The 20832-nt window shown below is 33.9% G+C and overlaps 1 protein-coding gene across 2 annotated transcripts in view; it reads left to right on the forward strand.

Annotated features, from left to right (window-relative positions):
• gus (splA/ryanodine receptor domain and SOCS box containing gustavus) overlaps positions 1-20832 on the forward strand; it is a 217295-nt gene that overhangs the window by 33078 nt on the left and 163385 nt on the right. Inside the window, exon 1 of one of the 2 annotated variants that reach the window (XM_085952267.1) lies at positions 5729-6034. The exons of the other annotated variant lie outside the window; for it this stretch is intronic. The gene's annotated coding sequence lies outside the window, so the exon portion shown is untranslated. Of the gene's footprint in view, positions 1-5728; positions 6035-20832 lie in introns of those variants that run through there. 2 annotated transcript variants of the gene reach the window in all.

The following is a 20832-nucleotide window of genomic DNA, read 5'->3' on the forward strand; positions in this document are numbered from 1 at the left end:
TTCTTGAGTATGGGTCCATTATCTGGAGTCCTTATGAGGTTTCCTATAAGCTTGTTTTAGAGCGTGTTCAGAAAAAAATTCTTCGACATCTTTATTTTAAAGTTTATAATTATTTTCCTTTTGACAGCTTTTCAAACAAGTATTTTCCGTCTAACTTTCTTCAAGGCATGCTCGCCTTTCATTCTCTTGAAGCTCGTAGGTCACTTGTGCTCTTAAAGCATTTTTCCCTGCTCTCGCGTGGCATAGTTTCCAATCCCGATATTCTAGGAAATTTGAATTTTTATGCACCCGTCAATTGCATGCGTGGCCGCCATGACCTATTTTGGTGGAAAGCTGTTTCCTCATGTCAGGCTCACCAGGCACCAATAGCGAGGGCTGTGCGGCTGGTCAATGCACTCCCTAGAGATGTTGATATTTTTAGCGATGCATTATATATTCTGTTTTTTAAATTCTATTTTATTGTTTAATTTGAATTTTTTTTTGAATTGTTGTTTTTTTATTTTATTTCTTTTGTATAAAATTATTTTTTGTTTTCTTTTTTTTCTCTACATTGTTTTTTCTCTAACTGATTACTTGTACTTTTTATTCTAAATGTCATGTTGTGAACGTCCTGAATTAATAATTTGTTATGTACTCAACGTGTCTTTTTTAAATAAATAAATAAAATTATTCTTTTCTATTTCTGCTGCGTGTGGAGGATACTCTCATTCTTTGTATTCTAAACCTTTTAAATCGATACTTAGTACAGTATCCGTAACGTGTCGATACTTTTTTGACATCCCGACACACACGTCCACCTCGATACTTTACTCGGACGAATAAATTTTCATATGTTGAAATAGTGAATACATTTATATTTGATATGCAAAATCATATTGAATTAGGTGAATGTGAATGTGATGGATGGTCACGTAAGACGACTAACGCTGCGGGATAGTAACATTGCTAACATGACTATGAAAGAGGCAAGAGGATTAGATAACAGCGAATTCTTGTAGGCGCCGCATGGTGTCCATATGCTCCACTCAAGAAACGAACATGATAACAGACGAAAAAACTACCATCTGCTCTACTTACATTATATACCATACATTAAGACGGTGCGTTATAGGTACACCCGACATATATTATATTTACATATTATATGGAAATGTATTCATTCAGGCGTAGAGGAAAATTGCTCTCGACAAACCGGGTTGCTGGGGCGGACTGTAATAAAATAGCACAGTCTACACGTTTAGCATAATTATAACAGTTACAATAACTTGCATTTATTAGTATTTTATCACGTTATATATTCCGCTCGAATAATTTCCAATTAATTTAAATTAGCTACCTACCTACTTACATTTTTCCATCCATTAATATTAATTATTTTTGGATACATACTATAAATTAGGCGTAATATAATTATGTCTAGAAAATTAATAGTATTATTGAAATTATTCTTCTTACTATGCTACGTTTCCGCTCTTTTTCTCCAGTTGGTGATACCCAGCACTCGCAAGTCTTCCTTCCGATCCATTTAAGAAGTGCTCAATGATGAGTAGGTACCGTTCTGACTGTTCAGAGTTGGTATATAAATTAGTGGTCCTTTTTTGCCGTTTGGACGTTCTTTTTTGCCTCATTTTCATATGCTTAGGCTTCGTCTATATATGAATGTTTTCTCCCACTTTTTGGCCTCAACAGTGTTTTCTATTGAGGAACTTTGGTGTTTCTGGATAATTTGAGATGCCAATAGAGACGTGGGTACTCGGTATAAATTGAATTTAAATGTTTTACTATTAGATTCGGTTTTAACGAAACGGGTTTTGCTTCTCGGCCACTTTAAGCGTTATGTATTTTATGTATACACACAGGTCGCTAAATTCGATTTCTATCGAATAGTACAAACATTTTGAAATACCTCTATGCTTTGCTGTTAAAATGTCATTTGGGTCGCTTGAATTCATTTTTCCATTATATTAGTATAGTTAGCTTATTATTATTATAGAATAAGTATTTTTATCTGGGCGTTGTTTTGTTAATGGTGTTACAACCGAAATAGTCATCGATGTTATGTTGTGGAGCCTAATGTGGAAATGCAAACCTTTCAATGTTATCGGATGTGCTTATTACATATGGTAGATTTCGGGTGAAAATAAAAATATGCACGATTAATTCATTCTATTTTCAATAGTTGCACTGACATTTTTGTTTAATATATTCTTAATTAGTTTTATGGATTGAGGTCATTATCAGTATTGCGGCACATTTTGTTGCTTCCTGCCGGTCGTTCCTTAGTATTGTTTTAATAATTTATTGTCTGAAGTCGCATAATTAATTAATTCCACGTCAGCTGCCTACAAAAAATATGATTACCTGTATTACCGACTGCCTCGTGAAATATTTAATGTTGTTTTTTGAGCACTTTCATTATTCAAGGTCAGTTAATATCACGAGAAATAAATTGCAATATTTTTCGTACACTATCTTCATAAACATTGCATACCTAACTTATTGTATTCCCTTTTTGTTTATTTTTCGTATAATCTCACACTAGGGGCCAAGGAGCGGATGTTTTCGTCGGTAGAAAATAAATTATTCTTATTAAGTACATATTGTGACGCAGACACACCTTTAAAGTCATATAATGTGCAAATAATAATTATAATAATATGTACCCTATGGTGTGCACTGGGTATAGGCGGAAAGCTTCATGTTGCAATTTGTTGTGCATCCTGCATGGTACAGATATACTGTAGGTATTTCATGTCCATAATATACCTAAAATGGCTGCAGCCAAATAATTTTATTATACATTCGTTCAATAGTGATGCCATTCAACAGCACATTTCTCTTTTTTTATTGTGTGGTAATGATATACTTACCTGTATATTAGGTTTCATTTTCTCTGTTTTGACCATACTAAATGTATGCTCACATGATTAAATTTTCATTTATGAAAGTACTCTTTACTGCAGTGGAATTTTATTCACCCCATCTTCAAAGTGTACCCCTTACCATTTTATGAGAAGGGATAAATGGAAATGTATCCCGTACCATATCCGGTAAGTCATTTTGGATACTAATTCTGCGTTGACGGTATGCGGGACTTCGAAAATAATGGCGCATAGAAAATGAAAATATTCAATGAAAAGTGAAAAGCTCACAGGTCCTGTCGTCGGATCGCGCCGCCTGCGATCGTAAATAATTGTAACGGGTCTCTTCAGCGAAGAACCGTTCCCGGCCGCGATCGGGCCTCGGCTCGCGACTCGCGGCCCGCGACGCCCGCTCACCAACCAGTACCGGCCCGCCAGCGGTCGGAAAGAGACCTCTTCGACATACAAAACCGCCATAGTTCCGCGACCGACTTTACGATAAACAATCTATCTCACGGGATGAATTCACTTTGTGATGGCGTTTGATTAGCAAATATTTCAACACGTGTTAATAAATAATCTTACGAATGCTAATTTCAAAGGTATTTTCCATGTTGCTCCACGATGCATAATTTACGTTAAAACAGTGTGACATCTCGTAGGACGCGAGATGAGAATAATTCTCTCGATTATTATTATTAGAAAATAAATGTGTTATTGTAGGTACATCACCGGTTGCATTATCATACATTGCATCTGTTCGGCATATTTGGTCGGACACTGCATGCTGAGAATCTGTGTTTATTTCTATCCACTTTTAATGTATCCATCTAATGTGATTTATGTGTTTCTTTTTTTCTTAACATAAAATTAAAAGAAAGACATTTGTTTTGTCAATAGTAACTATCGTTTTACTTTTACGTGTATACCTATACACATATCGTTGGCCTCATTTTATTTAAATTCACAGCAATGCGTAGATATAATAAATTTAAATGCACGCACTCCTAAGTCATATAAAGAATAAAAAATGCAACAATCATTATTATACAAAATCACATACATGTGTACTGATAGCATATGTAAAACGAACTGGCTAGGTACACATCACTATCGTTTTCATTTTCAACATAACACCATTATAATAATATTGTCTGGTATCAGGGATAAATAATATTGTATTTTCCGATTGATAAACGAAAACATTTCACCCGGCAACAGCGCGGCATGTCTCGAACAAAATAATAAATTATTAACACAGTGTGTTGCCAATCTAGACGTCAATTATTTTCCGTCTTGTTTTCATGCACGCTCACCTCGCATCATTTCGTGACGCCGACTTAATCAGGTTATCGAATTTTCGAAAGAGGTATCCGACATCTATCCTAGTAGTGGGTTTGCGCGGTGCCCTCCTGCCCACCGCGTCGAAATCGCCGCTGTCAAAAAGTTTTCCCGTGTTTTGAGCAGAGTTTTAGACGGAGTGCAATGAACGCGGCCGACCTGCAGTCAGCCTTATCTCCGGCGAGTGCACGAGAAGAAAGAGGGCCTACGAGCTTCTTCGCCGCAGCCAGCCGAGAGGACATCCACCTGAACTTGCGGAAAATTCTGAACGGCGGCGATAATTGTTGTTATAATTTTACCGCAAAACCTTTCAGTCGAAACGCCGAGAGGCAGAACGGTTCGCGACGTTTAATTGTGATTGACGCCCCCGAGTGTTGTTTGCTGTAAAATATTACGAAAGTCTCACATCAATTTCTATTTTGTTTTTAATATAATTCTCTTATGAAGAAACTATAATAAAATGTTGTGTTACTTACCTAATAATATATATTTATCTTTTTAAATACATCTTTACACAACTAGCCAAGCATGCGCATTAAGATTTAATTTGAACTTTTTTATTTATACAATTAATTTCAAATTAGTTCCGTTATTGACACATACAGTAATATACTTTTTCTAGTATCCAATATAATATAACACGTACGATTTGTTAACATTAATTTCTACATCGTTGAATAAATTATTGTAAATATCTGTAAGGGTATTAAGACCGATTGCTGATTGCCTTTGGTATGAACGCTAGTATTTTTTTTGTATTTTATTTTGTAAGTAGATAGATATACCAATTTATTTATTGATTTGTTTGATTATTCTCGGGAATACTAAACTCAACTATAATTACTAAGTATATTTCTGAACATAGTGATTCAAAATATTGATCTAGTGTCTTCGAAGGTTTCTGAATAAATATGTAATTTGTCGCATTATTTGTTTTACCAAGTCAATTAAGAGTAAATGTTGGCCCGTACGTACTTGAATGTCGCTTCACATCTGTTTAAACGCTTGTCACATTCCCTGCGTCCATAATAAATGCATTCGAGCGTGTGGCATGCATCACATTGAATGATACCTAATTATTCAGCTTTCATTCAATCGACTATCGTCCAGTTATTTCGGGTAGGTAATTCTTATACACCCGAAATACTTTTTCGGCAAAGAATTATTTACCTCAGACATAGTGTTTTTATCTCACAACGTCACGTCCCCGCCCCGTTAACCGCCTGCGCAGACCAGTTTCTCACTTGAATTTGACAACTGCGCACACTGTCGTGAAGTCGAAGTCGCATAGTTGTGAAATAAATAGACTATACCCATATCGCACGTATTGTGTTAACACAACAAAAACAGTGATTGGTTCATAAAACTGTGTTTAAATATAATATTTCCATGACAATAATCACTCTTCTAATCATATAACATAATAATTATTCTCAAAATATTTTGACAAATAATTATTATTAAGTAAATATAGCATTTATATAGTTTGAATTCATCAAAGCGTCAACTCAAAATATCTTTTCTAGCAGTCAAGCATCTCGATGAGTTGAACGGAAAATTTACACACCCAGCAAATACATACTTAAGGTTATCTGAGCCGTTGTCTACCTGAAGAGTGAACGTTGGTTACTCACCTGGTTGCTTGGTCCGGATAAGTAAAAGCTGGCGAACAAAGTCGCCGCGGGATTACAGGCAATATTGTGTGCATTGTGTGTTCGGTGCGAAGTGTCGTGTCAGTGGTGCCAGTGTAGGTGTTGCATTGTATGCAGACGGCTGTTAAACTGACGCCTTTGCCGCCCTCCCACCTCCTCGCTTGTGGAAGACAAATAGAGGTGAGTCTCCGGCCCAGCTAAACATCTGATAACAAACTTGTTCCTAAATCTACATCCATCTTATGCAGGATATACCCACATACGTATAAGACTTTTTGCTAACGTGCTCTATAAACATTGTCAAAATAATATTCCAATAGCTTTAAGCTTCAATTACATTGAGCTTCTTTACGAGCTATTTGTTGGCGAATTTATAATCTGCCTGTAAAGTCGCCCAATGTAATCATCGAACATGTTGGCTTATTCGATGATTACACTGGGCTACTTTACAGGCAGATTATAAATTCGCCAACAAACAGCTCGTAAAGAAGCTCAATGTAATTGACGCTTTAATGATGCCTTCCAGCTCGTAAGAGAGTTACTCTCAAAAAAATTCATTGTAACAATAATTTTACAGAATACGTGTCTAAACATCTCTTTTATAAATAATATTCACCAAAAAAAATAACTAATGATCTAATACCGAAAGAAAATCTTTGTTTCACACAGGTCAAATTATAAGAAAAATACATCTTGACAATTATGATTATGAATATTATATTAGTTCTAAATTATTCGCGTTCGTAATTGGACATTAATATATAAAGATACCTGTGCAGAATGATACATTAAGTCATTCTGATTACTTCAACATGGATGTATTTACAGACTTGTGGTCCATGTAGCGAAATAAATGATAGAATGATCTTTATTTTAAGAGCCTGATTATTATCTGATTATTTTCTATATTCTCGTGTTGTTGGAGAGTTAATATAGATAAATGTGAGCGTCGACTATTTTTGCGTCTATTTTCTGTATTAAAATATAATATATATACCTACTTACTTTTCCGTATTAGAATGTAATGTTGAATAGACTACCTACTCATTGTGAATTAAAATTCATCCAGTTTTATGTCTGTTCAAAATTGTATGTTTAATGCATGGCGTCATACTCGTATCAATAAATTTTATATAAGTGGTTGAATGATGTCTAAATAATAAATATAAGAAATAATATTTTGCAACATCGTCTACGGCCACCATACCTATACGTTTACTGCTGCAATCGTTCGTCTCGAGTCTCGCTCCGCTCCTACTAGGTCAGATATGGTTCAGCTCTATGCGAAGTTAATCTCATAAACGGTGTTACAATAGAAGGTACCTATAACGATAACGAGATGTTATTTAACCCTACAATCTTCATAAAACGTCGCTGTAAATACGTCATATTGAATTGACACAATCGAGTAATTTACTCTCTCCGGTTTTGGATATAATATTATAAGTATATAATTCACGAGTATGTGCTTATTACTTTAGAATAAAATCATAATACGACACGCGGTACTAATACCTTCATGCGTTTTATGTTTAGGTTAGTTTGTAGACATGGGACAGTGTAAAATAAAATCTTAAATGAGAATATAAACACAAACTAACAGACGCGTTTTCAAATATTGATACTTACATTATAATTTTGAATTTATGGAATTGAAACCCTTGCAAAATTTCTTCCATGGTAATTTTAGACCACATTCCTAATAAGTTACTTCGATGTTTCTATTTTAATATAAATAACTATTTTCAATTCGATTGCTCTTCAAACGAGTAGGTACTTATGCCCATTATATTTTCCGATTATATTTTTTTAGTGCATTCTCGCTTTTCATTCTCTTGGCGATCATAGGTCACTTCTACTTTTACTTTATTTTGTGCTACTGTCGCTTGGAGTCCTTTTCCTGATAGACATGGATATATATTATACACCTGTAAATTACCTGCGTTGTCGCGATCATGTCGTGAGCTTTTCTGTCAGGCATAAGAGACTCCCTAGGGCGTAGACATTGGGGCGTGTTATATCCTATGTTCCTTATATTTTCGTTCATTGTTTATTTTAAACATTTTTATACGTATTATTTTAAAGAAATTCTAAGTTTCTTTCCAGTTCATTTATAATTTTGTAGGTAGGAAACTATTTATATTATACACTAATGAATATGTCAGTATTGTGATACAACCGGTCGAATGATTTGACACTTCCTAATAATCTTTTGTTTGTTAAAAACTTTTATTAATTTTCTTAATTAAGTACATAATTATTAGTGTTTTTCTATTTTTTACTGCTGTTCAACGTTGATAGCGATATTTTATAGGTATTATAGCTACCTATTACCTTAATAATTGTAGTTATTTAATACTTTGCCTTGGAGTATGCCCCTTGTTTTGCATATTAATTTTCGTTGAAATATAATACGTTGGTTTGGTGAAATCTGTAGATAAGTAACACGATTTGTATAAATAAATACATAAATCACAGTCAACACATACCTACATAGTTTGTTTATGGAAGTAGGTACCAGTTTCTAATCGTTATTTTTGAATTTTCTAATGCTAACAGTGATCACTGATCACCATCGATCGACACTATTGAGAGTTCCGTATTTGATAATTGAAAAGAAAGTAAAACTTGACAGTCGTCATTGTATTTGTTTTTTTATTATTATTATTTGTGGTTTGACACATTTGGACAGTGGAAATTTTTCAGGCATCCATTTATGTATATTAAGAGATAATATGAATAATATTATAAAACTTGTAATTTCAAATAAAATTTGTTGCACATATTATCTAATATTTATCCTGTAGATATTCATATATATATGGATTTAAAATATAATATTAAGTATTATTTTTTCATACAGCCATAACGATAATATCTAGTCGATCTAATCACCGGTGCTAGTGGATAACCTCGGTAAAACAGATGTATCATACCATGATAATGATAATAATACCTACCATAATAATATAATTAAATCTTAAATACATTCCAACATGCATAATTAATTTATTTATTCATAATTTCTATGTAATCGAGAGTTTTCCGCGTCCTTTGATTTAATAGTAGGTAATAAATGATAAATGGTTTGGTGCTAATCAAGGGCGATTGCGTTATGATAGTTTATTGATATTTATGACTGAAACATTCAATGTATAAAGCACACAGAAAAGCGTAAGTGTTACAATCAATTTATCGTATCGTATAATTTATATTCTTTAATCAATATACTGGTGTATCGTTGTCGGATTCGCTCAGCGTGAGTTTCATAGATGCGACACTGCGCTGCATGCTATTATTACAGCATCTGTTTAATAACACGGTGTTATAGCATAACACATCTATCTCAATTGCTAATCCTGCCAGCCGGTCGCCCTCGCTCTCTATTCCATGTGTGGCAAACCAGTAAATAACCTCCCACGTATTCTTCTTTCTCTCCGCCTGCAGTATCCAATTTGAACAATAAACAGTTTGCAGGGACAATCTGCTATGTTCCCTGTTATCTTAATTGTAAAAATCATATATGTGCTAAATACAGATATATCAGCTTGGCCTACTCCCGGCGTTTTAATTATTCAACAGAAAACACAAAAATGATGGAAGTGCGTTGCCTTCTGGCTGTAGCTGTTAAATTCTCGAGTCTCGAGCAATGTGGGATAATATTAAACACAATAATATGTTAAAAATAATTTTTAATATGTACGTCGTGTCATAATATGTAGATATTAAACGAAACGCCCATTCAATGATGGCAATATTTGAGTACATTCAACGGGTATTCGCATCTATATTTAATTAGGTAATATGTTTTGTGTGATTCAGTATAATCCTAGTATGTGTTTCTTTTGACACGGCATTAGGTATACTTTATACCAATAGCGTGCGGTCCATAGATGCCGCAGAAGCAAAGCATCCCCAATAATAGTCGATAAAGGATTATGTAATAATAGTATTTCTCGATAATTGTGCAATGTTATTGTATATTTTACACAGGCATACTCCTTATAATGATTCTAAGTAGTAGTAGTAGTTACGTTAATATTCTTAGAATAACGCAGAGCTACTACGTAATATCACACACAATATACCTACTATTTCATTACTCGTGTGATATGAAGCCTCAGACAGATAATATTATAGCGAATAGTAAGTAGGTACCTACATATTATGTTTTTTTCAACAGTATCACTATAAGCAAAAGTCACCGCACACCACTAGTGTATACTACTTATCTTATATTAGCGCACTTTGCTAAAATATGAAGAGCAGTGGCTTTAACTGACAAACTCTCCGACGCACGTGGTCCGTGGTGTGAAGAAGCGCCTTTGAAAGATAAATACACTATACCTACCTAAATGTTAAATACATAACCGTATGTGTATTCTAATTTGATGAGATTCACCCGAAACAAAAACTGTTCTCAATGTAGTTGTACCTATTCAAGTCAGTACAACTAAGTAGGTAGGTACCTACATTCTTCGTAACAGTATTATTTTTATTGAACGTCTTCAAACTAATTGCGAATGGAGAATTGGTAATTCGCCTACACGATAAACAAAACAGTAAATCTGAAACAAACCAATCGTCTTATTTTTTCCGATTTCTCCATACTAATCCGGATAACATTCTAGGTAAAACCTTGATTTTTAATCCAATTTCAGTGAGCAATTTATATGATAATGAACCGACATAGACTCGAACAATGGGTGCATATTTAACCTGAATCGGTAAAAAGAGTTTTCTCTACATATGGATTTGTTTACATTGACCATATATAATCCGATGTGGGTGTCGATGTCGGTCATCTACTGTGGAAAATTCTTAATATTTTTTTCACGCTGAATTGTTGTTAGCCATTCTCTCAACAGTCTCAGCCCATGATTCGATACCAAACGTACAATGAAAAAATATATATTTGATCCTGCTTGGAAATAAGAATCCACCGGAATCAGGGTCTATCGATTTGTTTGCATTTATAAATATTTTGTGCATATAAAGATAAATTCCGTAGACATATTTAATCTTTCCTTTGCATTTATATTGGTAATAAAACATTACTATTCCAAGAGTTGAAGTAAACGTATATGAAAACTGATGCAAAACATATAAATGTGTTACTAACGATAAATATTATTCATTATTATTAAATTATCTGCAACTAGTCTGGCATTGCAGATTCATTTGTAGCAAGTTGACACGTATGATATTTATTTGCCATGCTCACACTGAGATTCAAACACCTCGCATTGATGGTATATACTTAAAATAAGTAACAATTTCTAAAACCTTAATTTTAACTAACCAAATGAAGACGTCAACACAGAGTGCTGTTTTCTTTATATTTACAAACAATGCTGCCAACGCAAAGAATGTTAGTGTTTCAACCATTCTTAAAACATTTTGGAATCACTATCAAACAAATATACCTCCATAAAGTTCCTCTAGGTAACGATTAAAACATTTTTTAACCATTTTTGGAAGGTGATTAGTCTGCAAATTAGGTACTTACATTAATCTGTTTTTGGTACCTACATATTATATCATTCTTCTGTTCTCTCTGTGGCACACTTATTACATCAATCTCAATATCGTTTCAGTTCTCAGAGTTAATTAACTTGTTGCGAAATTCGTCCATCAAATATAATTTGTTTTGAATGTTGTGATGTCAGATCTGGTCATAGAACGAGAAGATTGTCTCACTTCTTGCGTGTCTTAAACCTCTTCCGAAATTACTTTTCCTATTTTGCGAGTATTTTTCATTTCTTAATCCTATCTAACAAAGTACATATTATGCACGTATATATTACATGATACTTCCGTGTCTAGTGTATAAAGGTTTAACTTTGCAGTGTGCTTTCTTAGATGTATGCTAATAAGCACTAAATCTCCAATATCTGTTCGCTTTACTTACAAAATCTATTCTTCGCATACATAACTTTTCACCGTCTCGGAGTTCATCTGATTGGAAAGGTTGATTCTGTCTGAAACACAGTGACTGTCATTCACTGCGCACTCAATACAATGGGTGTCGAGGTGAACTTGTCCCGGCTACTCTCATTATCTAAGCCTAAGCGACCGGCTTTAATGTCTTTGCCCGCTCTTACCACCCCGTGAATATCTTTACTGCCGTGCTGTACTACAATAATTAACAAGAAATCCCCAAATATGATAAGCTAGAATAATTATTTGACACATCTGTTTCTGAAATAGACTGACTTTGTACACATCAAAACTATGGTAATAGACTAGGTAGGCATATTATCATCGTTTTGCAGTCAGTTAATAGTCAGTGTGTATGTGTACCTATAAGCTAATTTGTAAATGACAGGAAATAATTCAGCACCCTTATTACGGTAAGAACCTACTAATAGAGCAATCTTTTTTTTAAATGTTAATTTGTAAATATATGAGACTTAATATATGTAACTATATTTTAAGCACAAATCTTATTAATATCTCAAAACCCGTAATGTCCTTGTTGTACTCGTTATTGTCTTATGCTTTCATCAAAATATCGATAAGTTTTTGTTTATATAATACCTACATCATACGAATCTGTGGGATTACATACATCAAACATAACAATATGCTTTAAACTTTAAAAAGCTTTTCCTATAAAATCATTAAACAACATATTTGGCTTTCTTTGTTAAATAGGTACCGTTTTTTTTTTATAATATCGTCTGTTTTATCTTGCACAGTAATTATTTATTGATACCTACTACGTTATCGTGAATTATAATGAACCACATTTTATTGTTCAGATTTGCATAATTGTTTAATATGTAGTATTTCCGAGGTGAATTACCTGCTTCAATAATTTGCAAATATGACAGGAGGAAGTCCAAGAAAACCCAAAATCAGCAATATTTACGTAAGGAGTTTTCACCTTCTACATACCTAAAGCTGAAGATTAATCACGTTTTATAACAATAGCATACTGTTAGAATACTTTATTTTTATTTGATGTACGTAGGTAGTTCTATTGATATGACTAAATGAGTATATCGTAAGATTACAATAGGTGCCTAGGTACCAGCTGATATAGGTGTTTATATCCGAATACACACCAAGCTAACACATTTAACCATTCATTCCTCTGTTTGATGAAATATATTGATTCTATGAGCACAATTTCGACTTTCTTTTATATTTTGAATTTGTTTGCTATTCATGACTTTCTATTTTACCAGAAAAAACCATATCGCATTATTTTCAGTCGACGCAAAGTAAGTTGAATAAACTTATAGCGTTTTCCTTTTGCTTTTGACATATTATTATGAATTTCAAAGAGGCGTTGAAAGTTTTAATCTATCCAATGTATGTACATAGGCCGGCTGAAAAATTCAAAGCCTCAAAATAAAATAGTACTAGCAGGACTTATTTTATTTTTTTAATTAAATGAAAATTATTATCACTACTGGCGACATTCGACAACACTGAGATAACATTCAGTTGCGCTGCATGATTAATTAATATTCTTATATCAACGGTTATAATTAAATTAGAGATATCAGTAATATTATATATATATATTCCTTTATAACATGTTAATGGATAATATGTATGCAGCCGAGCTTAAACGCGGTTGCAGGATGTTGAAGACGATCCTCACAGTAGATGGCCATCAACCGCAGCAATCCCAGATAACGTTGACTAAGGCATAATCTTGGATTTTTCAAGATCAATCACTGTTAAGGAGATTGAAGAACTCCTAAAGATCATGTGGATGAGTAGAATTTATCTTGACTTCGAAATTACTGTTGTAGAAGCTATCTCATCCGTAGTTGCCGAAGCTTCTAGTGCCGGAACATCTTTGTGCCCGAATTTCAAGACTGTTTTTCACACACATTAAACCGACTCCTAAGAAATTCGAGCGAATTTTATCAGCTGGCAATATGATGGAATCAACTATTAGGTCAGTATCGTGATTGATTACTGGATTAAAACAAATCAATAAATGGACAGTAATATACTAGCTACATACTGCAAGAGAAGAAAACAAGAAAAAGAGTCCTGGAATGATGCGATAAAATCCGCCATCATAAAATAAAATAAAAATAGCAATGCACCGTTTCTCACAGCAGCAGTTTCAAAGTCAGGATTCAAGATGTACGCATTGTCTTCCAATTAATGCCCTGGCGTTGGTTTGTCAAACTTCCACCCCTTCCCTAACTTAAAAAAACACCTGAACGTGGAAAAAAATAATTGAATGATACTCTCATAGTTTGAGCATTATTTTTTAGACCTCGGTACTTGATAAATCCTTATAATATAATACTAGGATATCGGCTTTGAAAGATCGTTAATAAATGTGTATTCAGCTCTAAGTAGATTTAGATTGAGACAAAATAAAATATATCCAATCATTATCTGGTTTATTTTTTTTTTGAAGCTGAGAATTTTTCAGCCTGCCCACGTGCGTACTTTAAATCCTGAGTTGAATTTATTCGTTCGCGTTTCAAGTTTAATCGAAATAATTTCTCACTGCCACATCACCTCAGCTTGAAAATACAAAAGTTTCCCTAAAACATAAACAATAAACTTAGAGGCCATCCATGGACTGAAACCGTATGCGGTTTAGAACCGGGTGGCATACTAAACTTATGATTTCTGTTCATGTAAATATATTTTCACAAAGAATATTACAAGCACCTGATCGTATCCGTTTATATCATACACTTACACTTACAAATTTAGTGTAAATATATTTTCATGAACAGAAATCATAAGTTTAGTATGGTACACGATTCTAAACCGCATACGGTTTCAGTCCATGGATGGCCTCTTATCTTAGTTGTCTATATTATTATCGTTTTCGGTGGTGCTTCACGGACTATCACAAGGCTTTAGTGATATGACTGCATCGACGTACAACTAGGTTTTCCTGGGCTGATCATTTGTAGCTACCATCAAGCGCAGAAATGCGGCATACTTGGGCCGTATTTTCCGCAATGAGAAATATGATTTACTCCAGCTCATAATGCAAAGAGAGGTGGAGGTCAGCAGAAGATTTTAACGGCTACACAACCACCGCAAGTTGCTTAATGTCCATTTTTGTAGCCAATACCTATTAGATAATAGACGCTACCAAAAGATATACGAGATGATGAGAGTAAGTCTCACATAGATGTTTATGCATTACTTTACATGTGACTTAAAGATTCAAAATACTTAATAAATAAGAGGTATTGCGTGCGAAACAAGCGATGGGTATATAAATATCAGTGGCATGCGATTTATTGATACTATTGATGATGAGCATTCCTAGAAATAATCGATAAATTGTATTAATATGTAAGAATACTATTTATTTATTACATACGTATAACCTTATGTGAAATGTTTATAGACAATGTATTTTTTGCGCATATCACACACGGTTATACGTTTGAGTTGCACGCGCCGCTGCCCGCGCGTTCACTCTGGTCAAGCACACATAGTTACAAAGCTCAGAGTTGATAATATAATGTCAGATGGTACGTAGATATATTAATTAATTTGTTAACAGTATCCCTACAAGAAAAAGCCATCGTACGTCACTGCTAAATATTTAGTTACATTTCAAGTTTTTTTTTAAATCTGTGTTTTCTTGGTAGTGTGATGGTTTTGTAACTGGGATCGAAGATTAGCCATATCACTCTTTTTGGATTGAAACCCTTCCGGTAGGTTTAATTTTGTTACGTACCTATATAACAAAATCCAGAATACGATCATTAATTCTTTCTCGTAAATCCACGATAAAATGTTTGTTGTCACATCCATGCATGCAATATTGCATGTTTAAATTTTATAATACTGTGAATTTTGTTTTCTCGGATAACATAAATATGACTTCCGCTCCGGGTTGATTGCTATCTATAGGTGCGAAAAATTCATTTTGGCCGCAAAAAGCAAACAAAGAAAGGAGCGGCGAAAACTTGTCTGTGGTCTGGAGTTAAACGGGCAGAAGTGAGTAAGTGAGTAGACAGATAACTCGTTTTAGTTATTTGACCCACAAACACAGTCAGCATTCCGCCGCAACAACCACTGCGGCTGTAGGCAAACTGCGCTTGCTTATCCTGAACGGTGACTGTCGGTGAGGTACCGTTTCCTCATCCCAAGACTTATTGCTCACCGCACGAAATGCCAAACATTGCGAAAAAGTCACGAACCGACTTCACAATCCTAAAATATGCAAATAAACATACTACACACCGACACCAAAAAACTCTTATTTGCAAAATCAGATTTTACTGTTTATTTATTTTAATCATGTAAACATAGGTTGACAAATTTGTCATAGATACACTCTCGCAAATATACACCATATAAACATACCTATTTATATTTCCCGAACCTCTATCTTTATTAAACTGATTTATAACAATGCCCGCTACTATAAATTTACGCTCTCTTCATTTATTTGTTCACAATTTTTTTTTTTTTTTTCGACCATGTCCGATCCTGATAGGATCATATGGGCCTCCACAGAGTGGAGGTTTGTATTGACAGATTTTGTTTTTTACGAGAAATGGATGTCAGCCACTTGCTCAACCTATTAGGTCCATACCCTGACACACACAAATTGAAAAACAATTTTTGTACTTGCCAGACCCAGGATTCGAACCTGGGACCCACGGCTTTGTAGTCCAACGCTTATGCCGCGCGGCCACCGTGGGCGTAATTTGTTCACAATACCATATTTTAATACATTAACCATTACACCTTTATTAATATTACTGAATTTGATCGAATAATGGGCATGTTCCTGAATCCCGAGATAAGCAATTTATTGGTACCCAGACAAGATCGTAGAAATACTGACAAACAGTCAACATCTGTTGGCTCTTATGGTGAAACTAAATGTAGGTACATAGAGAATCAAACCATAGCCGAGTTTGACTTAATGTATTGATCTAGTTGTCATCGCAGGCAGGGAGCTGAAATTTGACAGAAATAAAGCCCTTCATTGCTTGACAACTTTAACAAAAATTTCCCAATATTCGAGTGACGTGGGCCTTTTCGCGACGCATAAGTTCATATTTCCATGACCAGAAAATATTCAGATATAGGATTAATTTTATTTTCGAATATTTTTTTATTTTTATTTAATCGCTTAGTTCACGTTCTTAACTTTACATAAATTTAATTTATTATGTGGATTCAGTACTCTATAATATTTTGTTTTATTTTATATAACTATGTTTATAAACTGTATGTTAGGGTAAATTGTTCAGCAGCACGTACCTTCTATCTAACTCTAATATATCTCGTATGTGGCCCAGTTGTTGACCAGCCTAGTTTATTTTAGTTTATTCCATAGTGGTCCATAACTTTGATGTGATCATATGACTAAATATCTACACATCGCTATCTCTATTATCAAATTCATGCAAATAAGTTACGTCACTTCAAAAATCGGTGTTCAGTCAGACACAGATCACTAGATCAGTATTTAAAATCACCATTCAAAATATGATTTGATCAAGGATCATTCTCGTCTTTCGTGTGTATTGTTTTATTTCTTACTGAAATTTGATTAACTTTTCTTTCATAATATGCCATCATCAGATTTCTTATGGACATGCGTTAAAGTAAGCAGCTTCGACTACTCATTTACAATAACATACACACTATAATAAGAATAACATATAACATTAATAACAATAATAACTAATAGTAATGGTAATGAATAATGATAATGATTATGAACAATAGCGATTGGGTAGTAGCGCATAATGAATAATATTTTAGTTAATTAACTTTATAGTTGATTGATATCATATTAATAATAAATATTTCAACATTTCAATTCTTTTGGGGCAGTAATATCGCATTACAATAATGACAAATGTTTTCTTACTTAGACAATTAAATACCTATTTTATTAGAGTTAAATACATTACGCACACAATGAATAAAATTATAGAAAAACATAAAGCTTGGTATTTATTGTCAAACGCTTTGTGTTCTGTTAAATTTGCTATTCATATGATGGCCTGCGAACAATTCAATAAATATTCAGTCGAACACTACGTATAGGAACTATTAATTTTGAGATGCATGTATATTTTGCAGTAGGTATTTCTCTATTTTCTTCAAAAGTACGCAGTGTTTCCTTCGTTTGACACGGTACAAAATTACCTATACACTTTCGTGTGAGTTGAGTTCGTTTCGTTAATTACAATGCGCTACCCAGCTACTGTACATAACAAGCGCACTTTGCATGAATTATTTTTAATGCACTAACTAAAGCAGAACACGTGATATTCACCTTCAAATGGCTGAATGCTTTATGACCTTTTTAGTAGGCGTATCACTACTTTAATGATCGACAAAATTCCTTGAAATCTACACTTCAAACTGGTTTCCGTAAAAGATAATTATATTTTTGCTGAAATTATTTATTTCATTATCTTCAATTCCCTTGTCCGTACATGAAAATTAATAGTTTCGGCTTCTAGTTAGGTGATCGATCTAGTGTTAGTAATATATTTTTTTGATACTACCTACTGTGGAAAAAATGGATTCACTCTATCACATTATTGTTTACCAAGTCCAATGCCAAGAATAGTATCAGATTTGGAGTGCCCATTGACGTATTATATCAGCTAAACATTTTAAACCATCTAGCTAGAATATAATTGAAATATTCAATACCCATCACATAAAGCAGTGTTTCCCAAACTTACGACATCTGAGTTCCCCTTCTATAACTTTCGTAACACTGAGTACCCTCGTTAAAAAAATGCATAATATACTTTAATAACAATCAAAATATTTAGTAAGTACATAAACATATAATAATAATAAACGAAAAAAATCATTCATTATAATCAACGAGCAGGATGAAATTGTTTATGTTGAGACAGATCATCATAATTTGGTTGTTAATTTTAATCTGAGATGCGGTTCCACATCCAAAAGCCTGTTCCTTTTTTTTGACTTAAAGTCTACAAATGCTGAAAAAGCAACTTCGCATATATATGATGTTGGAAAAGGCAAGATGTATTTCAGGACTTTGTCTGTTAAAACTGGATACACATGTTGCATTTGCAACCAGAATAATGTTAAAGTACACTCCTTATACCTACCTATTTATTTTTCAAGAATCCGTCTGAAGCTAATTCCAATAATTGCTATTCTTCTGCATGCAATAAACCTTCTAGCAAGGATGCTGTATTGATGTCGATTTAATGCTTATTGCACCAGGCGCAGCCAAGGCCCTGTGCAGCGCGTACCCCCACCAAACTCTTACCGTACCCTAGGGGGTACGCGTACCACACTTTGGGAAACACTTATAGAGTATGAAGGGACTATTACTCAAGCCCACTTAACGTATATGTCTAGTTTTATTATATTCTTCTACCTATATGTACAGCGTCTTTATACGCATTATTATATTTTGCAGATCATGCGACGTTTTCGCGAAACGGAGATTATTTCTATCTTTTGTCATTCCATATTTATCCAATTGCGAATCATTCACTTACCAATGTCTTTATGTTCAATTGTTTAATATATAAATAAAATCTTTACAGGCAAATGGTTTGTAAAAACACTAAGATATTATTATATGGAATATCTACTCGAAATGTAGCGCATAATACATACAACGTATTATGTGGGATATTTAACACAGTGCTCCGCAACCTTTTCTCACCCATGGCACACTAAAGGTCTTCCCAGAATTCCGCGGCACACCACACGTAAAATAATTTATACACCAAAACATAAACCCCACGCCAGAATCTTCGGCGCCCCCCCCTACCTATCGCTAAGGTTAAAGACAGTGTGATACTTTAAAATAGCGTTTTTCAAATGATGTTCGAGATAAAATTAATCGTATCGATTCTATGTTTAGCGATTTTTTGTATTTATTAATACATCCACTTGAATTATGGATAGTTGTCGGGCTAATAATAATTATTTGTCGAATATTGACATAATAATAATAAATTGTATTCCACAATCGTATGTGTTAAAATATTAATGTTAGCGAAGTAAAACAATGCCGCAGGCGACTTTTTTTTGCTATTAGAGCAAATTTGTAATTTGTGTTTACCTCACTTATCTGCTTGACCTGCCACGCTGCCCCCCTGAGTTTGGGCTTCCAGGCTATAGCCCCCCTCCCCCCCCCCCTTGTGGGGGACATGCACAAAAATTACATTACATTATTTGATAAATAATTAAATATACATAACACACGATGAAGAACCAAATGTACATATTCCCATGTATGTGCATTATCAATAAAATAACTAATTAATAATAATATAATATGATACCTGAGCTTGTTTAAATGAACGTAAAAGATTTTGGCCTTACTTACTTAGTTTGTTAGCCTTGTCAGAAATACGAGGATATTCTTTATTAATCGAAATCCAGAAAATAGCTTAAGCGCTACTATAGAATTTTCGGCATTGGTTGAAAAGGGTTTCGAGTCCAGTCGTATTGATTGTATGAAAGTAATGATGAAATTTCTTTTGAAGCAAAGTTAAATGTTTTTGAGACTGATCCAAACTTTATTGCTTATTTTCATCGGTGGTCTGGTAGGTCCTTTGGTACTTTTGCAGAGATCCTTGTCTTAAATCCTTCTAATTTATCAGATCACGTAAATATATTTTTATTCTGACCTTGTAATGTTTTATTAAGTTCACGCAGGTGCTAAAATGTATTTATTACCAGCCATGTACGCAAATTTCGCTATTAAATAAGTATTGTATAATATACAAAATTATTTGTATTGTTTTTGAAGCAATGCTCCGCGGCACACCTAGTATCGTTTCGCGGCACACCGGTTTCGGACCACTGATTTAACACACTGGTCACTGATGTAATACAATATACTTACAAACTTTTGACAGGTAACCCCCACGATATTTTGCTTGAACACAAATCCGCTATACAATTCTGTACATTAGTAGTAAAAGGTCGGGTGTCAGTTTATTTTTACGAAATGTAGTCATTCTTAACTTTTTGTCTACATATTGGTA

This window comes from Rhyacophila brunnea, unplaced genomic scaffold (assembly GCF_057557595.1).
Source record: "Rhyacophila brunnea isolate RB1 unplaced genomic scaffold, BYU_Rbru_1.0 scaffold_3, whole genome shotgun sequence".
In the NCBI taxonomy this organism is placed as follows: domain Eukaryota; kingdom Metazoa; phylum Arthropoda; class Insecta; order Trichoptera; family Rhyacophilidae; genus Rhyacophila; species Rhyacophila brunnea.